Consider the following 25,591-nt stretch of genomic DNA (forward strand, 5'->3'; position numbering starts at 1 on the left):
CTAGTGGTTCCTGAAACAACTGGAAATGAGCAGCAACACTCCTTTCTGGAATGGAGCAGGTCAGTAGAGCTCCCAGAAATTAGCTCCGCTGTCCTGTCCTGTTCTAAGAATGAACAGCTGTGCTCATTTCCAGGCTTATTTTGGGAGTCACTCACTAGCTCTTTTTGCACTAGTGGCCCATTCCACTGGCAAAACAAAATTATTGGAGGCATAGCGGCAGTATAGGATCCATACTGTCCTTAGTTTTACGATCAGGCTTCATTTAAAAAAATGTTGAAGGTTGTATCCTGTTTTACAAATCTAAGGGTTTTTTTTAGTTAACAACTTCTTAACAAAGATAACTTTCAATCAGGCATACTATAACTGTTGTCAGCTGCAAAAACATAGAAATTTGGTAGAAATATAGAGAAAGGGGGGAATAATATACTGAAACTGCAAACTTTATAGTGTAAAGAGGTTTTCCTCCTGTAAGAACCGGAGCTCCAGATCATTTTTTTTAAAACTTAGTCACGTCATTATTTTCCTGTTACAGCTTCCCTAGTAGCCATGGAAATGTGCTGTTCTATCCACATTCCCTGACACAATGATATACTCTTCTGGCAGCCTAGTTTTGCATACAGTGAGGCTCCTTAAAATTCATCCTGCAGCAGAACACCTGTGAACGTGTCTTGTCTGACACAGATAAAAGAAGGAACAAGCTCCTCAGAAAAACAGACAAGTATAAAAATTTCTCCTGCCTGCTTTTGTTTTTCAAAGGATAATAAGTGTTCTTAATAATCTGCCAAACATGCTTTTCAAATTACATTTTGGAATAAGGTTTGTACTAACAGTTTTTCTCTAATGAACCTGTCTGCATACTGTACATCCATAAAAAAAGAAGAATTTGCTTCTCACTGGTGCCAAGAAGTAATGAGCAAGCACCTTGAGAGTTTAACTAGTGAGAATGAAAGCTTGTCCATGCCATTCTAACTGCTAGTTTGACAAATAGCTCTTGGAGCCTGTTGCACAAAATGTGAGAAAATGTGGCTTGAAGGGGCTACAGATAAAAAAAAAATTGATCGGATTCTTTTTTGCACCAGCCAGCCTGTTGAAAAGGGGAGTGTGTCCCAGCGTGCGTAGAGTGCCGTCTTCCCACCAAATAGTAAGTGTACCAAGCCACCAGGCAAAAGTCTCTTTCTTCACTGGAGCTCTCGGACAGAAAAGCCATCCCTCATGAAATTCTTCCTTCTGCAAATGTGTTCATTCCTCTCCCTCCAAATGTCAGTTAACATTCTGTGTCCATTGAGCATGCTCAGTCCTCACTGGGCTTTTGTCGGTGTGTTCTTCTCTCCCCCTGCCTCTGGGTTTTTTTCCCTAAATATTTTTTTGTACTTCTGTAAACTCCAGGCTTTCCTCAAGCCTGTGGATATCTCCGTCTTCTGTGTGGACGATGCAGTTTTAGCTGCTTAAGGATTCACACTCAAGAGAGTGAGTTCACTGTTGGGATATAGGAATGCAGCTCTTCCCTTGGCTTGATGGCAGCTCTGTTTTCTGGGAGGCACAGGGTCCACCTCAGTACCTAGTAGGGCAAGTGGGCATTGTGTGTGGAGAGAGATTGGCTGGCTGGCTGGCTCAGGCCACACCTAGGCTGCCAGCCTCTGCATACTTACCTGGACATAAACGTAGTTGGACTTAGTTTTGAGAAAACATGCATAGGGTTTTGCTGACCACTTCAGTTCATCTTAGTTTCTTCAAGGCTGCAGTCTACAGATGTTGGCCTCAGGCCTCTAGTGCAATCTGGAAGTCTGGACTGGTTGAATTCTGCCCCCAGATGAAATGGTAAATGTTGCCGTGCAGGTGCTCATCATGACAATCCCCATAGCCATGCCCCCAAGGAGAGGCCAAAATTTAGGCAGCACTGTTGATCCATATCAACAAATCAGCTCTCACAATTTTCATCTCTACCAGGAACAGGTCTTTAATAAAGCCGTTGGGTCTTAATTGCTCATTCATGTCTAGGCTACCCCAATATACTTTGTGTTGCAAGAAGGAACAATATATTGTTACTGGGAAAATTCATTTCTCCCCACCTATTGTGAAGATTGCAGCTAAGCTCGGAAAGAAAAGGGAATTCTGAGTGGGCTGGCACATCCCTGCTACTCCAAAAGTGCAGGCACTGTGTCCCTGTGAAGCCTGGCTCCACTACACCATTGGCAGAAACAAAGGTCAGGCACCTTCCAATGCAAAATCCCACTCCACCTCCCCCAGCAGATGGAGTCCGAACGCAGTTACCTACCAGGTTAGACTTAGACTTCATGTTGTGAATATAGCCTATGCTATTAAGGGCGCAATCCTATGCATACTTAGACAGAGAAAAGGCCTACAACTGGCTGGGGCCTGCTGGGAGTTGTCGGCCTTTTCTCTGTCTAAACATGCATAGGATTGTGCCCTAAGGGCCTTAAACACTGCAGCTGTATTTCTGTTCAGTCCATCAGTCTCAGAGCAGCAAGCAAAGCAGGAGTCATATGATCAAAACATTCCACATCTCCAAGATATCCCTGTGTGGTAACATCTATTGTAATCTTCTTGGAGCAGGATGTCTTTTTGATTTGTGGCATTCCAGAAAGTGCTATGTATACATCACTGATTCTGTATGCATATATTTATCTATGTGATGATAATGATGAATCTGATATTTTACTTCAGAGAAAGGGTCAAACTGGATGTTAAGGCAATTTGAGCTGATGAATATTGGCTGGGCGTAAGGCACCTCCTTCACCCTTCCCCTCCCAACTCTTTCCCTTGCTCAAAAATGATTCCTAGGCTACTTTTCTCCCTGCAAGGGAAAACATGCAGTTGGAAAAGCAGCTTGGTGAGCCCAGTTTTCAGTAAGGGAAAAAGCTGGAGGGGAAAGGTTAAAACAGCCCTCCCTCCATTCAGTCTAGCAGTCTTGTGCAAAATTTTTAATGATAATGAGGATGAGGATGTTGGGAGCCTGTTTTCCTGCATCTGCCCTGTATCATCTTGTTTGGTCCACATATGGTAAGAAACAGAGACTTCCACTCCCTGCAAAGGCAATGTTCTTAATAATTTGGTAGCAGTAAAGAAATGCTCAGCCTGTTGAATGTGTCATTTGGAAAGTGTGTCTTAATAGGCCACACACATTTGCTGATCTTTAAGAACCAGCTTTGAAGTGCAAAAGGTCATGAACATGTTGAGCGTATATTGCACAGTTAGAAAATCCATACCAGAGATGCAAGAAATGTTACTAAAGTCGATATGAAGAAATTGACGAGTAGATATTATTTCCCTTTTCTTTTTTGCCTCCACTCTTACTAAAACCTTAATGTAAAGGGCTGAGAGCATATTAACAGTTCCTCAGCATGAGGGAGAAGCTTCTTAGGGGTCAAGTTGATCCCATGAATTGTGCATACTGAGAAAGAGAGAGAGAGAGAGAGAGAGAGAGAGAGTGTGTAAGAGAGAGCGGGTATGGAGCCAACCACATTCTATCAGTGCATGTGTATGATGTGTTACATCTCTTAGAGCTCAGACTACATGTTATGCTAATTGCCTAGCATGTAGCCAAGGCAGGTTTTTTTTTACTCTTGTGTAAAGTGTGAGCAGTTCCAATTTAGATGGGGACCGTGGCGGTCTGGGAGGGGAGGTTTAACCCCCCCTCCACCATTTGGAGTCAGTGGAGGCTTGTTTTGAACCCCCCCACACACACTGGGGTGGGATTGGGAAAAAAGTGTGTGTGGGGGAGTTCAACCCTCCCTTCCCAGAGCACTACACACACAGAGAGAGTTCTCCCTCTGTATTACTTACAGATATATGAGGGAAACTACGCAGACAGTGTTCCACCTGATTGCTCAGTAGGCACTGAATCAGTTTCAAGTTTTCAGGTCTCTGGCAATCAGTGCAAAGTCATGGGCATAACTGGCAAGCACTTGGGGCATTAGCACTGCAAAAAGTTTTAATCAGGTCCAGGATTATCTTTGGTTGATTGCTTTAAATATTGCTTTAGACATATGCTGTCTGTGCATGTGCTATCTATTTAAATATTTGTATGGGTTTTGCACTTTGTATAATTTATTTTTAATGGCTTTTAATTTTTGTGAACCGCCCAGAGAGCTTCGGCTATGGGGCAGTATAGGAATAGAATAAATTTAATTTAATTTAAAAAGAGAAGAATCATTTATTCAAAGTATTATTGAAAAAAACACAGATGTTTGCTGTTTGCATTGGCTTGCAATGTTCTTTAGTGCTCCCCTGCACTTATTATTTTAGCTATAAGCCTGTCCTGATCTAAGCCACCACTTAAAGGAAGGCAAGGCATAGCCAAGTGTTTCAACTTGATATTTTGATAAGACTTTCCAAAAATGTCGGGATCTCTTTGTAGCTGTCAGAAGATAAATAGCAGTTGGATTCTATAGCACGTAAATGTCAAGCCCAGCTAGAAAGCCCTTTTCTAACAAGGCTTTGTGTCTTCAACCACTTCAGATTAGACAGAAATTCAACAGGTCAGCTTTCCCTGGCCTAGTGGAGGGACAATAGGGAAAGTTTAACCTCCTGGATTTCCTTTGACCCTACATCTTAAAAGGCACAGGAGCCCTGCCACAAAAAAGGCTCAACTCTTAGGCAAATGGAGCTCTGCTTATGAAATGTAGCTCTCATTTTGCCATGGGGTTATAGAAATGGGCAAAACTCCCCTGGTTTGGATAACCCCAGCTGATGGGAACCGGCTTTAGAAGTCTGCAGTGCTGGAGAATCTGTTCAGTAAATGCAGCAGAACTGAATGAGTAAATGCATGAACAGGGATCTAAATCTCGCAGAGAGCCCACACCAGGACAGCAGGCTCCCCGTTGCCCTCCAGTGCTGGTGTTGGGGGTGCACTGGAGGGGCAGAGCTGGTGAGTGCATGCCTGCACTCTTCTCACACATTTCTAGTTGTGGGAGGGAGTAAATTCCTGCATAGGGCCAGATAGTATATTCAGACCTCTTCCACCACAGTTACAGTGCAATCCATATTTACATGGAATGAAGGGCCGGAGCCCACTTTAAAGATGTAGTGAGCAGCTCTTTTCTTTTCATTTTTTTACTCTTTACTAGAGTAAGCAGAGGATCTGGATCAGGACCCTACTGTGGTGGGTAGGAAGGCTTTAACTGATAATCAGGATTGGGACACCACCCCCCACCCCATATCTGCAGTTTTAATGGATCGCTAGTATTTGGCAATATAAATTGCAGGCATGTAGGGAGGCTGATTTGGATTGGGACCAGGGGTGCAGCATTGAGGGGCAAGTAGCTTTCCCAGGACTGCTGCCATCTCTCCCCCCCCCCCAGCCAGCCACCTCTGCTATCCCTCCCTCCCCCCCTCCTTCTAAACATTTATCTGGGGGGCAGCTCCTCCTCTACGTCCCATCCCAGCCTGCCCCACATTGCCAAAAGAGAGCACTGGTGCAGGCCCCACAGTGTGGTATTTTGAAAAACCTTTTAAAAAACTTATGTTTGAATACCAGTGATCTGAAGCAATTAGATGCTTCCTTTGGGGGGATACGGCCAGTGAGAGCACAGGAGCGGTGAAGGGGCAGTCTTTGTGTCGCTCCTGTGCCCTCATTAGCCACGTCTCCCAAAAGGCAGTGTCTAATTCGCTCAGATCGCCACTACTCAAAATGTAAGTAAAACAAGACTTATTTTAAAATGGTGCGGGCTTGCCGGGCTGGCTGCCATGGCAACTCCTTTTGCAGCTGGTTGGGTGAGCCTGCAGCTAGGGTGAGGAGCAAGGACAGGGAGGGAAGCCACCACCACAAGTTCTAGGGGTCATTTGAAGGGCTATAAACATTAAATAGTGAGAGTATTCTCAATCCTCTGATTGCCTGTCCAGCACTGTAGCTATGTTTTAAAATAAGGAATAAGACAGGACATCACATTTATTTCTCTTCAGTGCTTGTTCCATGAGCTTTCCCCTTGCCCAAGCTGACAAATAAATGTGACATCTCATTTAGTCTGGTATTGTAGGACCACATCCCAACCCCCTCTTCTTTTGAAGGGGTTCAGGAAACCTAACTGACTGTAGCAAATAAAAGTCGCATTTGTATTTAGAGCAAGTGCTGTTAAGTCCTCTCAAGGTGTCACAAGGGCAAGGCCATGCTTAGCAGAAACATTTGCTGAATAAACACACAGTGTTATTTCTCTCTCCGTTACAATAACTGAAGGCCAGTTTACTAGATAGTATCAGTCAGGTAAAATGTTGTTTTTTATTTGTGTCGTTTAGTGCTAGGCAGATATTGTTTTGCATTTCCCACATCCTTGAGTGGTATGCAAGTCCTCAGTGTCTGCCTTTTACGGGGTCAATTTCCTTGTAAAGAGAGAGTGCTGGTGTCTTCGTACTACTCCTGTACAGTTTTTATTTGCAAATATATACATTGATCATGGGAAAACAATTAAGCAGCCCCTCAGACAATGCTAGCTTTTAAACCATCAGCAATTCCCTAAAAAACAACAGCATGTCCTCAGGAGCCTCCATCCCTGCCAAGTCCTTTCCAGCCAAGTGCAAAATTCAGTCTTAGAAGCATAGGAAGCTGTATTATGCCAGGTCAGACTGTTCGAAATATCCACTATTGCCTGTTCTGGCTGGGAGTGGCTTTGCTACCCAATCCTTTACCTGGAGATAACAGAAGTTTGAGCCTGGGGCCTTCTGCATGCAAAATATTCCTCTGCCATGGAGCTACAATTTTTCCCTTGTCTTCAGTTTTGGAGGCAATGTTCATACTGCCAAGGTTTTTCCTTCAGTCACCTTTCCAAGCAGTAGACATCAGCCAAGTCAAAGTCATTAAGTCAGCATAGAGAAAGTCAAGGTGGAAGACTCAACACTTCTCAGTATGACTGTTATATGAAAAGTAGGTCTGGCTGGGATTCAAATTCTGTACCCAACAATGCATCCCTATAGTCAAGAAACTGACGCCCTGATGGCAGGGGACCAGTGCCAGCTCCAGGTTTTTGAGGGCCCTTGGGCAAGACTCCCTCAATGGGCCCCCTCCTTCAGTGAGTCTACCTTGTCACCGCCATTGTTACCAGCCTCTCTACAGAGGGCATTCCACATTTGGAGGCTCTTCATCCTCTTTCCCATCATTATTACCACTTGCTTGCTTGACAGGCAGAAAGCCAGTGAGCAAGCAGGCAATGGCATCTGCTACTCCTCCTTCTTACCACCACTGTTGTCTGGGCCAGAGCAAGAGGCAGGTGAATAAGCAGGTTGCAGTGGTGAAGAGGAGGAGCATGATGGGGCATGGGTCCTTAGCAAGTGCCCAATCATACTTACTCTTGACACCAGCCATGCAGGGGACCCAGTGCTCTGCTTATCCCCATGTCGGAGCTTCAAAAGGATGTAGCCCAAACCCCTTAAACAAACTCCAGAGTGTCAGACATGACCAAGGGATAGAGAGGCAGAGGCAAGTTGGAAGTTAGGCTCTCAACTTTCAGCCTAATGATCAGATGCAAGTTATGGATTACCTATATGGTGCATCCAGATTAAAAACAAACTGGCTATAGTGGTGCAGGTGGAGAAAGAGGTGCAGCAAGCTCCTCTTCCTCTTCCATGGGGCAATGCTGTGAGGCACAATCTGGACCCATGACTGGACCCATTGACTGACAATGGTTCTTCCCTCCTCTGACAGAGCAAGGAATCCTGGTAGCCCCTATCCTTTGATTAATATATTCCCAATGCTCTGAAAGAGCAGGGTTGGGGAACCTGTGGTCCTCCAGGTTTGTTGGACTATGACCCCCATCATCCTTGACAATTGGCAGTGCTATCCAGGACTGATGGTAGTTGGTGTCCAACAATATCCGGGGGCCACACATCCCTTCCCCTATATAAGGAAAACTTTTGGTGGCAGTGCCACAAAGCACATTGCAAACTTTTCCTATTCAGTTGCCAGTTGGAGTTCTCAAGCTCAGGTCCAGCTCCTTTCTTCTCTGTCCCCGTTTGGTGCAGAACAAATATCGACCTGTTGTTGTTGTTGTTGGGGTGGGGGTGGTTTGGCTTCACATTTCCTCCCAAGCTGTTTTTGATCTGGGTGACAATATCAAATAGACTCTATTGATATCTGTCCCTGTACTATAAAGAGGGAACAAATAGGTTCCAACCCTGTTATTTCCTTTAAAGAGCAGTCATTCATGCAGCCAGTCCTTTGGGTCACACAGTCATTATTCTGCGTGAGAGCACAAATACATCTAAAATTGCCAAGAGACAAAATGAACAAGGTGTTGGGCCTGAGGTTTGTTGATGAGAGTGCATAGGTAGGTTTTATAAAGTGAAAGGTTTCAGGTATTGCTATAGCCAAGGCACTCCTCTTATCATCATTAATGCAAGTAAACTATTAATGTTTGATATGACAGTTTTATTTTCAGCCTCTTCATTCTGTGTGTGTATGTGTGTGTGTATGTGTGTGTGTGAGCACCAGACTACAACCAGGGTGGTTGTGAGGATAAAAATAAGATAAACCCATGGGCACCACTCTGAAATGGAGAACAAGTGGGTAAGAGGACCCACTCAACACTTTAGTGCCTGATGTGAAGGACAAGATGTCACCCCCTCTCCATTTCATGTACAGAAGCTGACTGGACTGGCAGTTGAATCTTACTTTAACAGTAGTGATGGGATAGTATCCTGTGCTGTTCCTGAGGGCATCTCTACACCAGCCTAAAATCCTGCATTTAAAACAGGGCTTTCTGCTCCCGTTTTAAATGCAGGATCACAACGACTCCCTTTTTCACGCGCTTCCTTTCCGCCCTCCCCTTTCCCCCTCCTTCTCCCCATAGCTGAGTCTTCCATTATCTTTCATTGATCTCGCTCCTCTTCTTGCCGCTTTTCCTGTTTTCATGGAGGAAACTGAAGCGGAACACAATGGGGTAATTGGATAGCTCATTATCTGCTATCTATTTAATGTCCTGGAGAGTCATGGCAGGGTCATGGCATCATGTAAAGAGCCTGCAAACTTCCGTGAAGGAGCAATCTCAATCGCAGGATAAAAGCTCAGTGTGAAGAAAGCCTGAGGCAACAGGCTAGTTTAGGGGGCCTAGGACAGGCCATGTGGCATAAAAAGCTTTGTCCTCCAAGGGGTTCAGGAGGAACAGGTGGGAGGCTGCTGCTGCTGCCCCCCTCCAGCATCTGTCCCTTCAGGCACTTGCATTGCTCTGCCTTGGGTCTGGACCTGTGGGATACTAACAAATAAACAGGTATTTGTCCAATGTGCTCCTCATGAGGAGAACAAATCTGGTACACCCACTAGTCAACTACAGTGCAAAACTCTTGCTCGTAACTCAAGGGATTTCCATGGGGTTTAATAAGAGTTCTGTTTCTCTCCCTTTGATGTGTGCAGAAGAAGCATACTCAGTCATTACAATTATTCTGAAATCTGTGTGCAGCCTCTTATCTCTATCAGGTGTCAGGACTCACCAAGACTGGATCTAAATCCCTATGAGGCCTCTTCTGACAAGCAGGGACAGCAGGAGTCTGTGGTGACTGACTGCTAGTACAGATGGTGATCTTGCAGAACAGCCACTTCCACAGAAAACACCCCAGCAAGGGGACTTCAATATTGCAGAACCCACTGCCCATTCCTGAGACTCCTTCTCCAGCTCTGGACATCCCCTTATCACCTCTGGGACTGCAGGAGCTGCGGTTCAAGCTATAGACACATGATTGTTTATTAAGGCAAAGGTCATAAAGGCCCACCACAATGGCTTTGCTAAGTGTAATGCTTTCTTGCAGTATATTGATGACCCAAAGTTTGTTTTGGGGCCTAGAAGTTAGAGTATGGTTTTGAGGCAAAGGTTGTTTGTAACCTAGAAGTGTTGGTGTACAAGATCATGATAAGATTGGTAGAAGAGGAACCAGATGAGAAATGACTGTGGGTTTTGCCCCATGAGGAAAGGCCCAACCTGTAAAAACTGCAGAGAACAAATTTTAAAATTTGGGGTATTTCTGTACCAGTAAACACCATGTCACTTCATTACTCACTGCTAAGGGACCAATCTGCTGGTTTGAACTCTTAAGGTTTCTATATATAGCAACGGGCATGTAACCTCGCAAATATCAGATGCACAGACCTGGCTGGAGTCCTTGGCGCACAGAGGAGGGGCAACTCGCAGTTCGGCAGGTGGGTGGGCAGGGCGAGCAGGGAGGCTTGCTGCATGGGTCTGGGCCACATGAGTGGAGGGGCAGCTCATCGAGCTCCCCCACGCCCTGGACAGAGATTTGTCCATCCATCCCTATTTGCAACAGCTCCTTGAGTTAGCTCCTGAGCCCTGTAGTTTTATGCTTGGCTTGCATGAGACATCAGCCTCTCCTTCCCATTTGGTGGAAAATACTTGAGTTTGGTGTTCGAATAACTGCAGTACAATGGACAGGCAGGGCCGGGTGGAAATAAGGGAGATGGGGAGACCTCCTGATCCCCTGTAATAGACTATCATAATCCTGGTATGTCAGCCAAGTTGGTGGGCAGGGCTCTCTTGATTCCACTGAAAATTCCTCTGCATATGGGAGCTATGCCTGCTGGGAATTGGATTATACATTTTAGCGTTAGAGAAGAAATCCAGAGGGATAACTATCAAAATTATTTGATAAGGAACATTGGAGGCTTCATTAGTTCTCCTAATGTTGTGTTTATGGTTAGGATGACAGCTTGTGGATGATTCCTGATGATAATGGAGTACATGGGTGTTTTTGGACATCCTCTGCATCTCGTACTTCTTTTGGAAAGTTGAGTAAATACAATGTCTGGCAGATCCTTCAGTTTGGCTGGTGGCACATTTACTCCTTCCATGCTATAGTGGGATGGTAACTGAAGAAATACAAATTCCTGGCAAACACTGGTGACCATTATCCCAATATACATTGTATAGGCAGGTATAGTTCAAAGAAAGTCTTGATTGCAACTAGGGATATACGAAAGTGACTTACCTTTTTGCGGATTCTGTTCATTGGGGGGGAGGCGTTCCCTCCCTCCCCCCGGAATACTCAATGGGGGGAGGCGATCCGGTCCTCCCCGCTGGAATCCTCGACGGCCGGCTCTGCGGAGTGGTGGCTCTGCAGAGCAGCCAGCCAGGCCAGGGCCGTCCGCAGCTGGATTTCCGGCCGCAGTGGCTGCTGGGTAAAACAAAAAACAAAAAAACAGCGTACGCAAATGGCGGTGGCTACGGCCGCTGCCATTTGCGTTCCTTATTTTTCGCCGTCTTAGTCTACATAAATATTCACATAGACTATTATGGCAAAAATAAAGGGGAACGCTAATAGCGTAGTGGGCGCTATTTGCGTCCCTTTTTGATTCACCATTTTAGCCTACATAAATATTTATGTAGGCTAAAATGGTGAATCAAAAAGGGACGCAGTAGCGCCCACTACGCTATTTGCGTTCCCCTTTATTTTCGCCGTAATAGTCTACGTAAATATATATGTAGGCTAAGACGGTGAAAAATAAGGAATGCAAATGGTGGCGGCCGTAGCCACTGCCATTTGCGTATGCGTTTTTTTTTTTTACCGGGATGTGATAGGCTACGTAAGTCTTTATGTAGCCTATTACGTCTCTGTAAAAACAAAACAAAAAACAAACGCCAGATTGCAAATGGCGGCGGCGGCAGCTGGTCGGAAGACCAGCCGCCACCGCTGCCGGAGCTGCTGCCAGAGCTGCCGCCGCCCGGAACATCCTCCCCAGGTAAGTCTCATCCCCGGGGGGATCCGTGGGGGGGCGGGGGGGGCAGGCCGTTCTGCCACAGATTTCGGGGGGCCGAATGCACTGGCATTCGGCCTCACTGAGATCCGTGGCAGAATTCTCTGACATCCCTAATTGCAACCAGTTCCTGCATTCGTGGAAAGATCCATAAGAACAGATTGAGTAGTTGATGCCATTTTAATGGACTTCATATAGTTATCATCTGAATGGTCAGCTCGTAACGTATAATAGTACAAAGATATTCAGGTCCATTCTTCTGATTTTAAAGCCAGTTTCCTCAAGTGTATCGCCATCTACTTGGAAATCTTTCTTTGAGTGATGTTGGCCAACAGGCTCACAGTAAAGCCTCCTGCAGTTAGTGAATCATTGAGGTGTTCCTGAGGAAGTGTTGAATCAGGGTCAAAGAAGAAATACTGTTGGGCATACAATAAATCCATCAGTTTGTGTGAGGAAGATGAAATGTTATGGGAAATAGGAAGCTACAGCCAGCTTGTCCAGCTACTAGTCTATGAAAAGAATGAGTTGAATAGACAAGTGCCATGACTTTGCTGTGCAGAACATCTTTAATACAATTTTCAGTAGTCACAGCTGATTGTAGTTCCAGTGGCAGCTTCTGCAAAACTATAAAATCTGAAAGAGGGACAGTTGCTCAGGGAAGCAAATGAGAAGGAGAAGTAGCAAACATTAGGTTTAAGAGCAAAAACCTTTTTCAGACTTCTTCAGAAATTCTACTTGTGCAGTGAACACGGTTTTTGCCATCTTTTACCATTCCCATAAAATAACCATAGCTTGCAAGAGAAAACTTTATGAATGTTGTTATGGCCATTGTCCACTGAAATATTAATATACTGAAAAATTCATATCTGTTTGGTCACAGAAATTATACTGGGAAAAAGTAATAGGCATTAATAGCACATTTATGAAAACTTACAGTTCTACTCATGCCTATCTAATGCTGGTTATAGGAAATAGGCAACATTCAAATGATGTGTAAATGAGCTTGTCATATAACTTGCATGGTGTGCATTCATCAGATCTTCTTCTTCTTCTTCTTCTTCTTCATCTTCAGTGTTTGCTATTGAGGAAATCCCTATTTTTTTTCTTCGGAAACAACACCATGCAAACAATGGGATCTTATTTTTGGTCTTTAATGTTTGTTTGTTTGTTTGTTTATTTATTTATTACATTTATATCCCGCCTTTTTTCCTCCAAGGAACTCAAGGCAGCGTACATGATCCTCCTCCTTCCTCCATTTTATCCTCCCAACAACAACCCTGTGAGGTGGGTTGGGCTGAGAGTCTGTGACTGGCCCAAAGTCACCCAGCGAGCTTCCATGGCCGAGTGGGGACTAGAACCTGGATCTCCCGACTCCCAGTCCAGCACTCTCGCCACTACACCACACTGGCTCTCTCAATGTTTTGTTTTGGCTTTAAGATCTCTCTGATAACCTTGACTAACAATTCAAGAAATTTGCAGATACACCGAATGGTCATAGGTTTCCGAATCAGAATTTGTAGAACTAAATAACTCGGAACTCAAACATTTATGAACGCAGCATTGTTACTATGAATATAACAACTTGTAAAACTTAACAGTGTCTTCCGTATCCCGCCAAAGCGAGCAGACTGCATACAAAAGATTACATAAAAGGAAATACCCAATATAATAGAAGTCCAGAGCAAGCCTTCAGCCACTGAAGGAAACTGGGAACTCTGGTTCATTTACTTGCAGGTTGGGCCTGTGATCAAATTAGTGACTATCCTATGGAGTTCAGGCTTCCCGTATTTTTAAGAGTTGTTGTCACTGAACAGCAATGCCCTGTTCCATGAGTGGAAGGGAAAACAGACAAAACAGTGTGCCACCGACTCCTTTTCGATTTCCCTTCCTGTGGCCTTTTCCACTGCCACCAGGTGGATTTTTTTTCACTGGCTGTCTCCACCAAACCAGCCTTCATCCTCTCTGGGTCTCAGGTATCTACTTTATGTAGTGTGGTGGATGGCTATCAGACATAGGGAGAAATGAAAAGAGATTACAATGTTTCTAATACCAAAGTTAACAATTCTACTGCAGAAAAATGTTAATATGGAAAAGTTTTAAAATCTGAATGGATGCACGTACATACACACTCCACCACCACCACCACCACCATGAACCAACCAACCCATATGTAATAAAAACAACCAGGGATAAACACACCAGCTAACTTTTTTAGACTGTGCCCCTATTTTATCAGGTCTCTTATTCAAGCAACATCTTACTGTCATTAGTCCAGCTGACTCAACTGGTTCTCCACTTCCAGCAGCTCTGACTCTTTTTCCTAGGACTCTGGCCTTCTTTCTTTCTCTCTCTTCTTTTTTGAATTCCCCTCTGCCTTTGGCTTATGTTTTCTAAACTTATTTTTTTCACTCCCCAACTCTGACCAATCAGGAAGGTAGTTTCTTGTTCATTTCTGCAAACCAAGTTTCAGTTTCCTAAGGAAAAAACTTTTTTCTCTACCTTCCTCCCTCCTCCTGTTGAACTCCTGGCTTCCTGAGAAAAACTTCCTGACCTCTAAGTTCTAACTAAACTTTTGACCTCTGAACTATTAACCTTTTGGCTGACTAGCACACACACACACACACACACACAGAGAGAGAGAGAGAGAGAGAGAGAGAAAGATTCAACCCCATAATATCCTAAAGATCACTAGTAGTAGTACAGTCTTAAGATGATGCAGCACTGAAAAGCTAGCTTCTTGACACGTAACATCTATAATTTGTCGTTATTAAACATGTCACACAAGTAGTTTCATTTGTATAACCTTAAGACTCCTGAATTTAGTAGCTTAATTTATAATCTACAGGTCTGATTAAAGATAGGCAGCTTCCCCCACCTCCAGCTGTTGAACAGTAGTTGAAGAATGACATAAGGATCTTGTAAGACAATTTAGTCTTGTGTTGAAGGCCAGATTCACATAAAGGCCACTCTGTGGCATGGTTGCCCTTGAAAAGGAACCCTTGTCTTTGTGAAGTAGAGCTATGTGCAAATGGCCTCTCAAAATTCTCCACCCTACTTGTGGGCAGAGAAATTGAGGGGACAATTTCACCGAATTCCTCCTAGGGGAGGATAAATTCTCCAAGAGTTTCTCACAGATAGGACTCACTATGGCAGGGATTGTAGCACAAGTTTGTTCTTTTTTTACCTAGGGTTTTTGGTTTCTTGCACTGCTTCTGCAGGTGGCAACAGCATTAACAGTGTTGAGGTTTCCACTCTTCTGAGGCAGAATTTTGAATTTCTTTTGGTGGTATTTTTGAGCTTCCCTAATCACTGTGAGGTGGCCAAGGGCACTGTGTGTGTTTTCTCTCTGTGTTATACAAAAAAGGGCCACAGTTGTAAAAACTGATAAGAAATTAGTCAACAAGCACACAACTGTAAATGGATCAGGTAATACTAGTATAATGTTGTAACAACACGAAAACACACAATGAACTTTAGTGATCTATTTAAAATAGGATTGTTGTTGGAACAATATAATTATACATAAGAAAACAATATTGGAAGATAACAGAAGCATCTTTATCACAGGTATATACATATTAATATTTATTATAATAGCTGCCAACTTGACTTACTGACCTTAGAGCAGGAGAAATTATCAGTCTGTGGTTTGAGCTCTGTGAAGCTCTATGAGATAAAATGCAAGCTAATCAGATGGTTAAGCGGACTCATTCGAAAAACTATTTAGATTACAGTACTGCCACAGCATTTTTTGTTGAGTCTAAGGACGTTATTATTTATCTGAAAAAGCAACTCATATGCGAAACAGGATTACACTGGATTCCTGTAAAGACTCCGTCCTCCCATGGCTAGACAGCCTCAATCAGCTGTCTAGCCAAAAATGCAGGGTAGGAGGAGCGTGGAGGGAATGATGCCCTTCGTGCTTCTCCTGCCCTGCTTTGGATAGGCGGTCGTCTCTGAGTTGGGAGGCGGCTGCCTATCTGGATAGAATTGCACCCTTATTCTGGCACAAGCTTTTGTGGACACTGTCCAGTTCATTAGATGCATTTGATGCAGTGGGCAGCGCCCATGAAAGCTTATGCCAGAATAAATCTGTTAGTCTTCAAGGTGCCACAAGAGTCTTTGTTGTTTTTAAAAGAAGTAATCATGCTGTAAAGTGATTCTATTAATAGTCCATCAGCATACTGCGGTAATGATTTTTTTTTAAAAAAATAGCAATATGAACACTAAAGAAAACAAGTTTGGGTCACTTACATACATTGAGGACACCCTCTCCAGGTGTTTCTGAGCATATTACAAATGCTGTTCCTAAGAACTGATCTTAAGTTTTTTTGAAGCCGAATGCATGCTGGGGCACTCAGGAGGCTAACCCTGTGTGAACACTGACGCACAACAGAGATCGATCAACTTAATACTTTATATGCCTCTGCATTCTGACATACAGTCCCCAGGCACTTATATGGGAAAGTCTTGAGGAGAAATATTTAATAAGATATAGCACTGAAAATGGCCACAAGCTACAATTTCAGAAATGTGAGCTTCAAGAAAATGCGAAGACTGACAAATAGAGAGACAAAAGGTTTGATCTTCCAGAATAGATACAATGCATAGACAAAAACATTTACATCAATGTTTTGATGCCACCTTGCCAAAGTTAACATATAATTAGGAAACATTTACTCTTCTTGCCTATCTGGATGTTTCCATGTCAAACATAAATACTATCCTTTAGGTCAGGATTTGTACATTCTCCTTGAACTGCACTCCAGAACATTCCAAAGACAATCCTGCAGGGCAACAGCAGTGCAGACTAGTAAAGTAGTCATTGATGCTGTCTTGGGGAGCAATCCTATGCATGTTTAGAGAGAAATAAATCCTACAACTCCCAGCATTCCCTAGCCAGCTGGCTGGATAATGCTGGGAATTGTGGGATTTATTTCTCTCTAAACATGCATAGGGCTCCTTCACACTGAGCTTTTATCCTGTGATTGAGATTGCTCCTTCACGGAAGTTTGTGGGCTCTTTACATGACGCTGTGATCATTCAAGGCATCTGCTGCACTGAATGCCCTTTGTTCCATTGTTAAATAGCAGATAATGAGCTATCAAATTACCCTGTTCTGTTCCTCTTCAGTTTCCTCCATGAAAAGAGGAAAAGCAGCAAGAAGAAGAGTGAGATCAATGAAAGATAATAGAAGACTCAGATACAGGGAGGAGGAGGAGGAAGGGGATGGGGGAAAAGAAGGGGGTGAAAAATGGAGTCGTTGTGATCCTGCATTTCAAATGGAAGCAGAAAGCCCCATTTTAAATGCAGGATGTTAGGCTGGTGTAGAGATGCCCATCCCCTTCATGGATCACTGCCTTGTTGTGGCAAAGGGGCTTGCATAACTCAGTGAAGCCATAAGCTATGCCGTGCAGGGCCACCCAAGACGGACAGGTCATGACAGAGAGTTCTGACAAAATGTGGTCCACTGGAGAAGGAAATGGCAACCCACTCCAGTATTCTTGCCAAGAAAACCCCATGGAATGTATCACAAGGCTAAAAGAGATGACGCCAGAAGATGAGCCCCTCAGGTCGGAAGGTGTCCAATATACTACTGGGGAAGAGCAGAGGGTATTTCCAAGTAGCGCCAGAAAGAGTGAAGTGGCTGGGCCAAAGCCGAAAGGACACTCAGCTGTGGATGTGTCTGGTGGTGAAAAGAAAATCCGATGCTGTAAAGAACAATATTGTTTAGGAACCTGGAATGTCAGATCAATGAATCAAGGTAAGCTGGAGGTGGTCAAACATGAGATGGCAAGATTGAACATCGACATCTTGGGAACCAGCGAACTAAAATAGACAAACATGGGCGAATTTAATTCAGGTGACCATCATATCTACTACTGTGGGCAAGAATCCCTTAGAAGAAATGGAGTAGCACTCATAGTCAACAAAAGGGTGGGAAAAGCAGTACTGGGATACAATCCAAAAATGATAGAATGATTTCAGTACGAATCCAAGGCAAACCATTCAACATCACAGTAATTCAAGTCTATGCCCCAACCACTGATGCTGAAGAAGCTGAGGTTGATCGGTTCTATGAAGACCTACAACACCTTCTAGAACTAACACCAAAAAAAGATGTCCTCTTCATCACAGGGGATTGGAATGCCAAAGTAGGAAGTCAAGAAATCACCGGGATAACAGGCAGGCATGGCCTTGGTGTACAAAATGAAGCAGGACAAAGGCTAATAGAGTTTTGCCAAGAGAACACGCTGATCATAGCAAACACTCTTTTCCAACAGCACAAGAGGCGAATCTACACATGGACATCACCAGATGGTCAATATCGAAATCAGATTGATTATGTCCTTTGCAGCCAAAGATGGAGAAGCTCTATACAGTCAGTAAAAACAAGACCTGGAACTGACTGTGGCTCAGATCATGAGCTGCTTCTTGCAAAATTTCGGCTTAAATTGAAGAACATAGGGAAAACCACTAAACCATTCAGATATGACCTAAATCATATCCCTTATGAATATACAGTGGAGGTGAGGAATAGATTTCAGGGATTAGACCTGATAGACAGAGTGCCTGAGGAACTATGGACGGAGGTCCGTAACATTGTTCAGGAGGCAGCAACTCAATCCATCCTCAAGAAAAAGAAATGCAAGAAAGCAAAGTGGCTGTCTGATGAGGCTTTACAAGTAGCTGAGGAAAGAAAGGAAGCGAAAAGCAAGGGAGAAAGGGGAAGATATATTCAACTGAATGCAGAGTTCCAGAGAATAGCCAGGAGAGACAAGACAAGAAGGCCTTCTTAAATGAACAATGCCAAGAAATCGAGGAAAACAACAGAATGGGAAAGACTAGAGATCTCTTCAAGAAAATTGGAGATCTCAAGGGAACGTTTCGTGCAAAGACGGGCATGATCAAGGACAAAGAAGGCAGGGACTTAACAGAAGCAGATGAGATTAAGAAGAGGTGTTAAGAATACACAGAAGAACTATACAGGAAAGATCTGAATGTCCCTGATAGCCATGATAGCGCGGTCACTGAACTTGAGCTGGACATCCTCGAGAGTGAAGTCAAGTGGGCCTTAGGAAGCATTAGTAACAACAAAGCTAGCGGAGATGACAGTATTCCAGCTGAGCTATTTAAAAACCTAAAAGATGATGATGTTAAAGTGCTGCACTCAATATGCCAACAAATTTGGAACACTCAACAGTGGCCACAAGACTGGAAAAGGTCATTTTACATTCCAGTTCCAAAGAAGGGCAACGCCAAAGCATGTTCAAACTACCATACAATTGCTCTCATTTCACTTTCACATGCCAGCAAGCTTATGCTCAAAATCCTACAAGCTAGGCTTCAGCAGTATGCGAACCAAGAACTACCGGAAGTACAAGCTGGGTTTCGAAGAGGCAGAGGAACTAGAGATCAAATCGCCAACATTCGCTGGATCATGGAGAAAGCAAGAGAATTCCAGAAAAACGTCTATTTCTGCTTCATTGACTACGCTAAAGCCTTTGATTGTGTGGATCACAACAAACTGTGGCAAATTCTGAAAGAGATGGGCGTACCAGACCACCTTACCTGTCTCCTGAGAAACCTGTATGAGGGTCAAGAAGCAACAGTAAGAACCAGATGTGGAACGACCGATTGGTTCAGAATTGGGAAAGGAGTATGACAAGGCTGCATATTGTCGCCCTGCTTATTTAACTTATATGCAGAGTACATCATGAGAAACACCGGGTTGGATGAATCACAGGTCGGAATTAAGATTGCCGGGAGAATTATCAACAACCTCAGATATGCAGATGATACCACCCTAATGGCAGAAAGCGAAGAGGATCTCAAGAGCCTCTTGTTGAGGGTAAAAGAGGAGAGTGCAAAAGCTGGTTTGAAACTCAACATTAAAAAACCGAAGATCATAGCACTTGGCCCCATCACTTCCTGGCATATAGAAGGGGAAGAAATGGAAGCAGTGACAGATTTTATTTTCTTGGGCTCCAAGATCACCGCAGATGGTGACTGTAGCCATGAAATTAAAAGACACTTGCTCCTTGGGAGGAAAGCTATGGCAAACCTAGACAGCATAGTAAGAAGCAGAGACATCACCTTGCCGACAAAGGTCCGTATAATCAAAGCTATGGTTTTCCCAGTAGTAACATATGGCTGTGAGAGCTGGACTATAAGGAGGGCTGAGCGCTGAAGAATTGATGCTTTCGAACTGTGGTGCTGGAGAAGACTCTTACGAGTCCCCTGGACTGCAAGGAGGTCAAATCAGTCCATCCTAAAGGAAATCAACCCTGACTGCTCATTGGAAGGACAGATACTGAAGCTGAAGCTCAAATATTTTGGCCACCTAATGCAAAGGGAAAACTCTCTGGAAAAGACCCTGATGCTGGGAAAGACTGAAGGCAAAAGGAGAAGGGGACGGCAGAGGATGAGATGGCTAGATAGCATCACTGATGCAATGAATATGGACTTGAGCACGCTCCGGGAGAGAGCGCAGGACAGGAAGGCCTGGCGTGCTATGGTCCATGGGGTCACGAAGAGTCGGACACGACTGAACAATTGAACAACAACAACAACAAAGAGATGCACATAGGATTGCACCCTTTATTTCCAAGCAAATAAAGACACGAAATCAGGTAATTATGTACATTCCAAAACCATCAGATCCATTGCTGATTGTACATCTTGTGTGACTCCAGGGTTCCTCTTGAATTGGCCTCATATGAAAACAACATGAACACTACTCCTCTCTACAAACAGTTTACAGCCACTGCTGCTAAATGTTATCTTGATATTATCTTTCTGTCTCATGTTGGGACCAAGAAAGTACAGACGAGGGAGAAATTATTTTGGTTTGTATTTTAATACAAACCAGCCTAATTTACAAACTAATATGCAAACCGGAACACGCTTATCTTTTGATTTTTTCATTTCTCCCAATTTTGCAATGCAATTCTCTTATCAAAGAATGTGTACAAAACTGTGTACGCTGTGAAAATTATGTACAAAACATCACACACTAGGGAAAATATACAAAAAGGTGTCTATTAGGGGAAATTCCTTACAAAAAAGTTTATTTTAAAGGCAAAAAAATTGTGCGTACAAAAATGCGCATGAAAATGGATACAAATGTTGTGCAGACTTGATTTTTTTCTGGCAAACTGATGCAGAAGTGGGACAGAACAAAACTGTGTTTGAAAAAAATACGAACATTATAGAAACAGAGATAAATTCATCCTATTCATCATTTACTGAAATCTCATATAAATATGACTTTAGGTAACTTCTTTCATGTCTGACCACTGAACATTTTTATTGGTTTGTCTTCTCTTGGCTATGTGATGGGTTTCATTATGATTATATTATTGAGTTTGTGTTATCACATATCCCCCACCCCCTCCAAAGAGAAAAGCTGGATTGTTGTTCCAGGCACCTTCTGTGTTTAGATAATTAATCAGTGCTATGATTTTTTCCACCTTGATGGTGACACAGTTCTTAAAGTCAATTTTATTTGTAAAAATAATCATTTAACTTTTATTTGAATATTTATATCTACAGCACTGCTTACATAATTATGGTTCAAATTCCATTTCCCTGGTGTTTTAGCATCTCAGCTACATCTGTGCTACAATGGTTATGAACCAAGGTTCTTCCTAGGGGTTGAATCAATACTATCAATAGCAGGTAGCAAGGTGACTACTAAGAAAAGAGTTTATAAGAGAAGAGAATCTGTATTGGAGAATTAGGGATGTCTGAATCCCTTACCTGCCAGTCTGGGGGGAGGGGCCTGGGGGGGGAGGTGATCCGTTCCTCCCCCTGGAATCCTCTTCAGCTGGCTCTGAGGTGCCAGCGATACGGCTGCCATGCCGTATCGCTGACTGAAGGGGACTACTTACTGCAGACACAAATGGCATCCGGGATGCCATTTGCGGCCGTAAAGGCCTTAGTTTAAGGTAAATGCAGCTGTAAATGGCTGCATTTACCTTAAACTAAGGCCTTTACAGCCGCAAACAGCGTCCGGGACGCCATTTGCGTCTGTGCTTTTCATTACTGCAATAGGCTATGCAAATATTTGCGTAGCCTATCACGTAAAAGCAGGGATGTAGGGACATCCCTGCTTTTACGTGATAGGCTATGCAAATATTTGCGTAGCCTATCACGTTAATGAAAAGCATGGGGCGTCCAGGATGCCATTTGCAGCTGTAAGGGCCTCAGTTTGAGGTAAATGCAGCCATTTATGGCTGTATTTACCTTAAACTAAGGCCTTTACAGCTGCAAATGGCATCCCAGACGCCATTTGTGTCCGCAGTCAATCCGCCCAGCCAGCGATATGGCAATGGTGGCCGTATCGCTGGCACTCCGGAGCCGGCCGGCAGGGAGGATCTGGCCGGCGAGGATTCCTCCAGGAGGCGGAGGTAAGTCTTCCGATCCTCCACAGACTTCAGGTGTGTGAGTGTGTGGGCGGATTCTTTTGAATCCAGCCTCACTGGGGTCCATGGAGGATTCCTCCCCCATCCCTATGGAGAATGAGAAGTATTATATGAATCAGGAAACAGAAAGAAACCTGATGCATTTTCCAAGGAGGGTTCCCAACTACAGTGTGAGTGACTGTGGTTTTTGCTGACATAGGCATGTATCTAAAAGGCTCCAATCTGGGTAGAATTGGGCCTCCTAAGGATCAGAGAAGAACTCAGGATGTCACATGAGGATGCACTGCACACTCATGTGTGACACAGGAGAGCAAAGTAGGAGCGGGTCTCTTCCATCAGTAGAGATGCAGTACAGAAGATGCAGGAAAATACTGGGGAGTTGAAATGACCACCATGTCTCCTTAAGTGGCTCCAGCTTATGTATTTCCCTCTATCTCTGGGAAATACCCCCAGTGGCAGAAGGCAGCACACGTGCTTGTTCTGTCAAGGAATGGAAGGGGTTAGTTGTGTTCACTGAGGAAAGTGAGCAGCAGAGAGCTTTTCTTTTCCATGTCGAAGAGATTGCAGGGGCAGGGGGAGAAAGGAACAGGCTTAACGGTAGTATGCCCTTTGGCACACTGTCTCTGGAAGTATGAAAGTATGAACTGCAAATCACATGCTGTGCGTGTGTGTGTGAGACGAGAGAGAGAGAGAGAGAGAACAGGAGATGGAGTAACCCCAAATGCAACCTGTCAAGCTGCTCAAGTGCAATGGAGCCTAATGACTTGCAGCTACCTCATAGTCACTGGGTTGAGTGAGGTAGACTTCAGAGGCAGCTAATAGTAGGTGTCATGAAAGGGTAGCAGTGAGCTATAGAATTTATTATTACTGTACTTTTACTTCCAAGGAAGGGGAGAGGTGCTTATAGCAGTTTCTGCCTCAGGTGCCAAAGCAACCTGGGGAGTGTCTCCACCAGCGATTTACTCCAAGCCAGCTGCATGCTGAGGTGGTTAGGGATACATGATGTTGTGGCCATCCAGCAGCCACTCTGGAGCTTATCAGGGAAAAAACGGATTTCCTGGGACTGCTTAAAGTTCGATTCTTTTCCTTAAATTGGGTTCTCCCTGGTATAGTTGTTGTATGCCCCAACCCCCACATTTACCTCAGGTTTGCTAGCCCTGCCCAGGGGTGTGCCTTTCACCATGACCCCAGTCAAGGGGTGTTTCCTCCCATTGTGCTGAATGAGGCTTGCCCTCCGAATGCCCACAGAAATAACAGAGAAGCCCCTCATTGACACAGCACATTTTAAAGCCCAATTCCATAAGTGTGATTAAGCGTGATGTTGAGGCTCCAATTCATTGCCTTAGGAAGTTATTTATTTATTTAAAACATTTCTATCCTGCCCTAAATCATTAAGATCTCAGGGCGGCGTACAGATAAAAGTACTTCGCAGGTTTGTTATAGATATCCTGTGGGTTACAATGGGGGCTGGTTTCTGTCTTTGTGTTTACAGCTGCCTTTCCCACAACAAATCCATTACTGTCTCCTCAGAGGTAACTCCTATTGTGGTCAAAGAGGTCCTGCCTCTTTGGGGCTGGTTAAAATGGGGGCTGGTTTCTGTCTTTGTGTTCTCCCCGCCCCCCCTTTCCCAGCACAAGCATATGTGTGTCTACTCAGAAGTACCTCCCATTGTGCTCACTGAGGCTTGCTCCTGAAATGCAGGTGCATCTGGACTTTCAGGGGAAAGGAGAAACGGGGGAGAGGGGGGAAGCCTCTCTTATTGGTTGAGCAGCTCCTGCCAGTCAGATGATGTTAGCTCCAGCTCCACCCCCACCAGGAAGTATGTTCTGTGAATTGATTTTTACTGCTGTGGAGAATCTGCTTGTGGAACAGCAAAGCTGATTCCTTTTTAAAAATCTGGTACTCCTCCGTTAGCTTCTCCTTCTGTTGTCGTGGAAACACGGCCCTGGGTCCTATGCATCTTGACTTTTGGGGTGGGTACGTGGATCTCTTCTTTGCTGCTTCTCTTCAGGCAGCAAAATGTCTTGGGAGGAATGTCTCTGCTCAGGGAGGAAGAAAACCAGAGTGAAATGGATGTCAATCTGGTATTGATCTGTTTCAATTCCTGCCTGCTTATAGTCTCACTAGAAATACTGGCAGAGTACTGAAAGCAACCAAACAACTTCATTACAAAGACAGTATTGATATCCCCCCCCCCACTTCGACAGTATTATACTTCCTTTAAAAAAAATGCAGTCAGTTATCTTGTAAGAAGAAAGGTCATTACTCAGATGAGAATGTTGATCAATTTTCATTTGCCTTTCAGTTTGTGCATTTCCTATTCAGCTTCTTACAGTTTAACACCATTTATGACAGATTTTTCTAAGATGAGGTCTTGTTCATTATCAACTGCGCTGAAGCCTTTTCTCATTTCAGAGAGGGAAGGTATTCTTCATACTACATTTTTTGTAGCTCAAGGTAGTAAAAGTCTCAGCAAAGCCGAAAGGAACTAAAAGAGCAGAATTCCAAGTTCAATCATCATAAAAGGTAACAAATTTTATTTTCAGTTCCTGTGAACCAGGTATCTCTTTCCCTTCCATTATAGATTCTTTGGGGACCTCCCAACTCAGTTCCAGATATTGCCCTGGGTATGATATAGCTTGGATATCTTGGTCCTACCTCCTACCAAAGCAACACGGCCTCACCTAGAATACAACTGGTAAGTGCACAAGTCTTATTGTTTACTTCTCCTGAGTCTATAAAAGGGAGGAGCTGTGGATCAGTGGTAGAGCACATGGTTTGCATTCAGAAGGTCCCAGGTTCAATCCCCGGCATCTCCAGGTAGGGCTGGGAAAATTCCTGCCTGGAATCCTGGAGAGCTACCGCCAGTCAGGGTAGATAATACTGGGGAGGTTGTTCTAAACTATTGGTTTCTTCCTAGATAGTACATGCAAAGCAGATACCCTTCATCATGAAAGGCAGAAGGAGTAACAACGATTTGAAGATGCATTTGGACTCCACAGTAGATTATTCTAGTGTTCTTCACTTGTAGTGCCTTTCCTATGAAATAAGTTAGTGACAGAGATGTATTGAAGAATTGCTGAATGCATGATTTCCACATCAGGACACACCATTTTGATGTGTATTCTTGTACTTCCTGGAGGATAAGCAGCAATGACACCTCATTTTAGCCTCAGCTGTGCATGTTTGTGCTCCAAAACTAGTCAGGATATGCTGATTGTAGATGATGGGAGTTGTAGTCCAACACATCTGGAAAACACAACACATCTGGAAAACACATTACCGCTTTAAAAGAGGTGGTAATTAGACCACTCCTGAAAAAGCCTAACCTGGACCCAGAGGATGTTAACAATTATAGGCCAGTGGCCAACACCCCCTTCCTGGGCAAGGTGCTGGAGCGGGTGGTTGTAGGATAGCTCCAGGCACTGTTGAATGAAACGGATTATCTAGATCCATT

The sequence above is a fragment of the Heloderma suspectum genome, chromosome 7 (assembly GCF_057233095.1).
Source record: "Heloderma suspectum isolate Gila_16-S chromosome 7, 16-S_ref, whole genome shotgun sequence".
NCBI classification, from domain to species: domain Eukaryota; kingdom Metazoa; phylum Chordata; class Lepidosauria; order Squamata; family Helodermatidae; genus Heloderma; species Heloderma suspectum.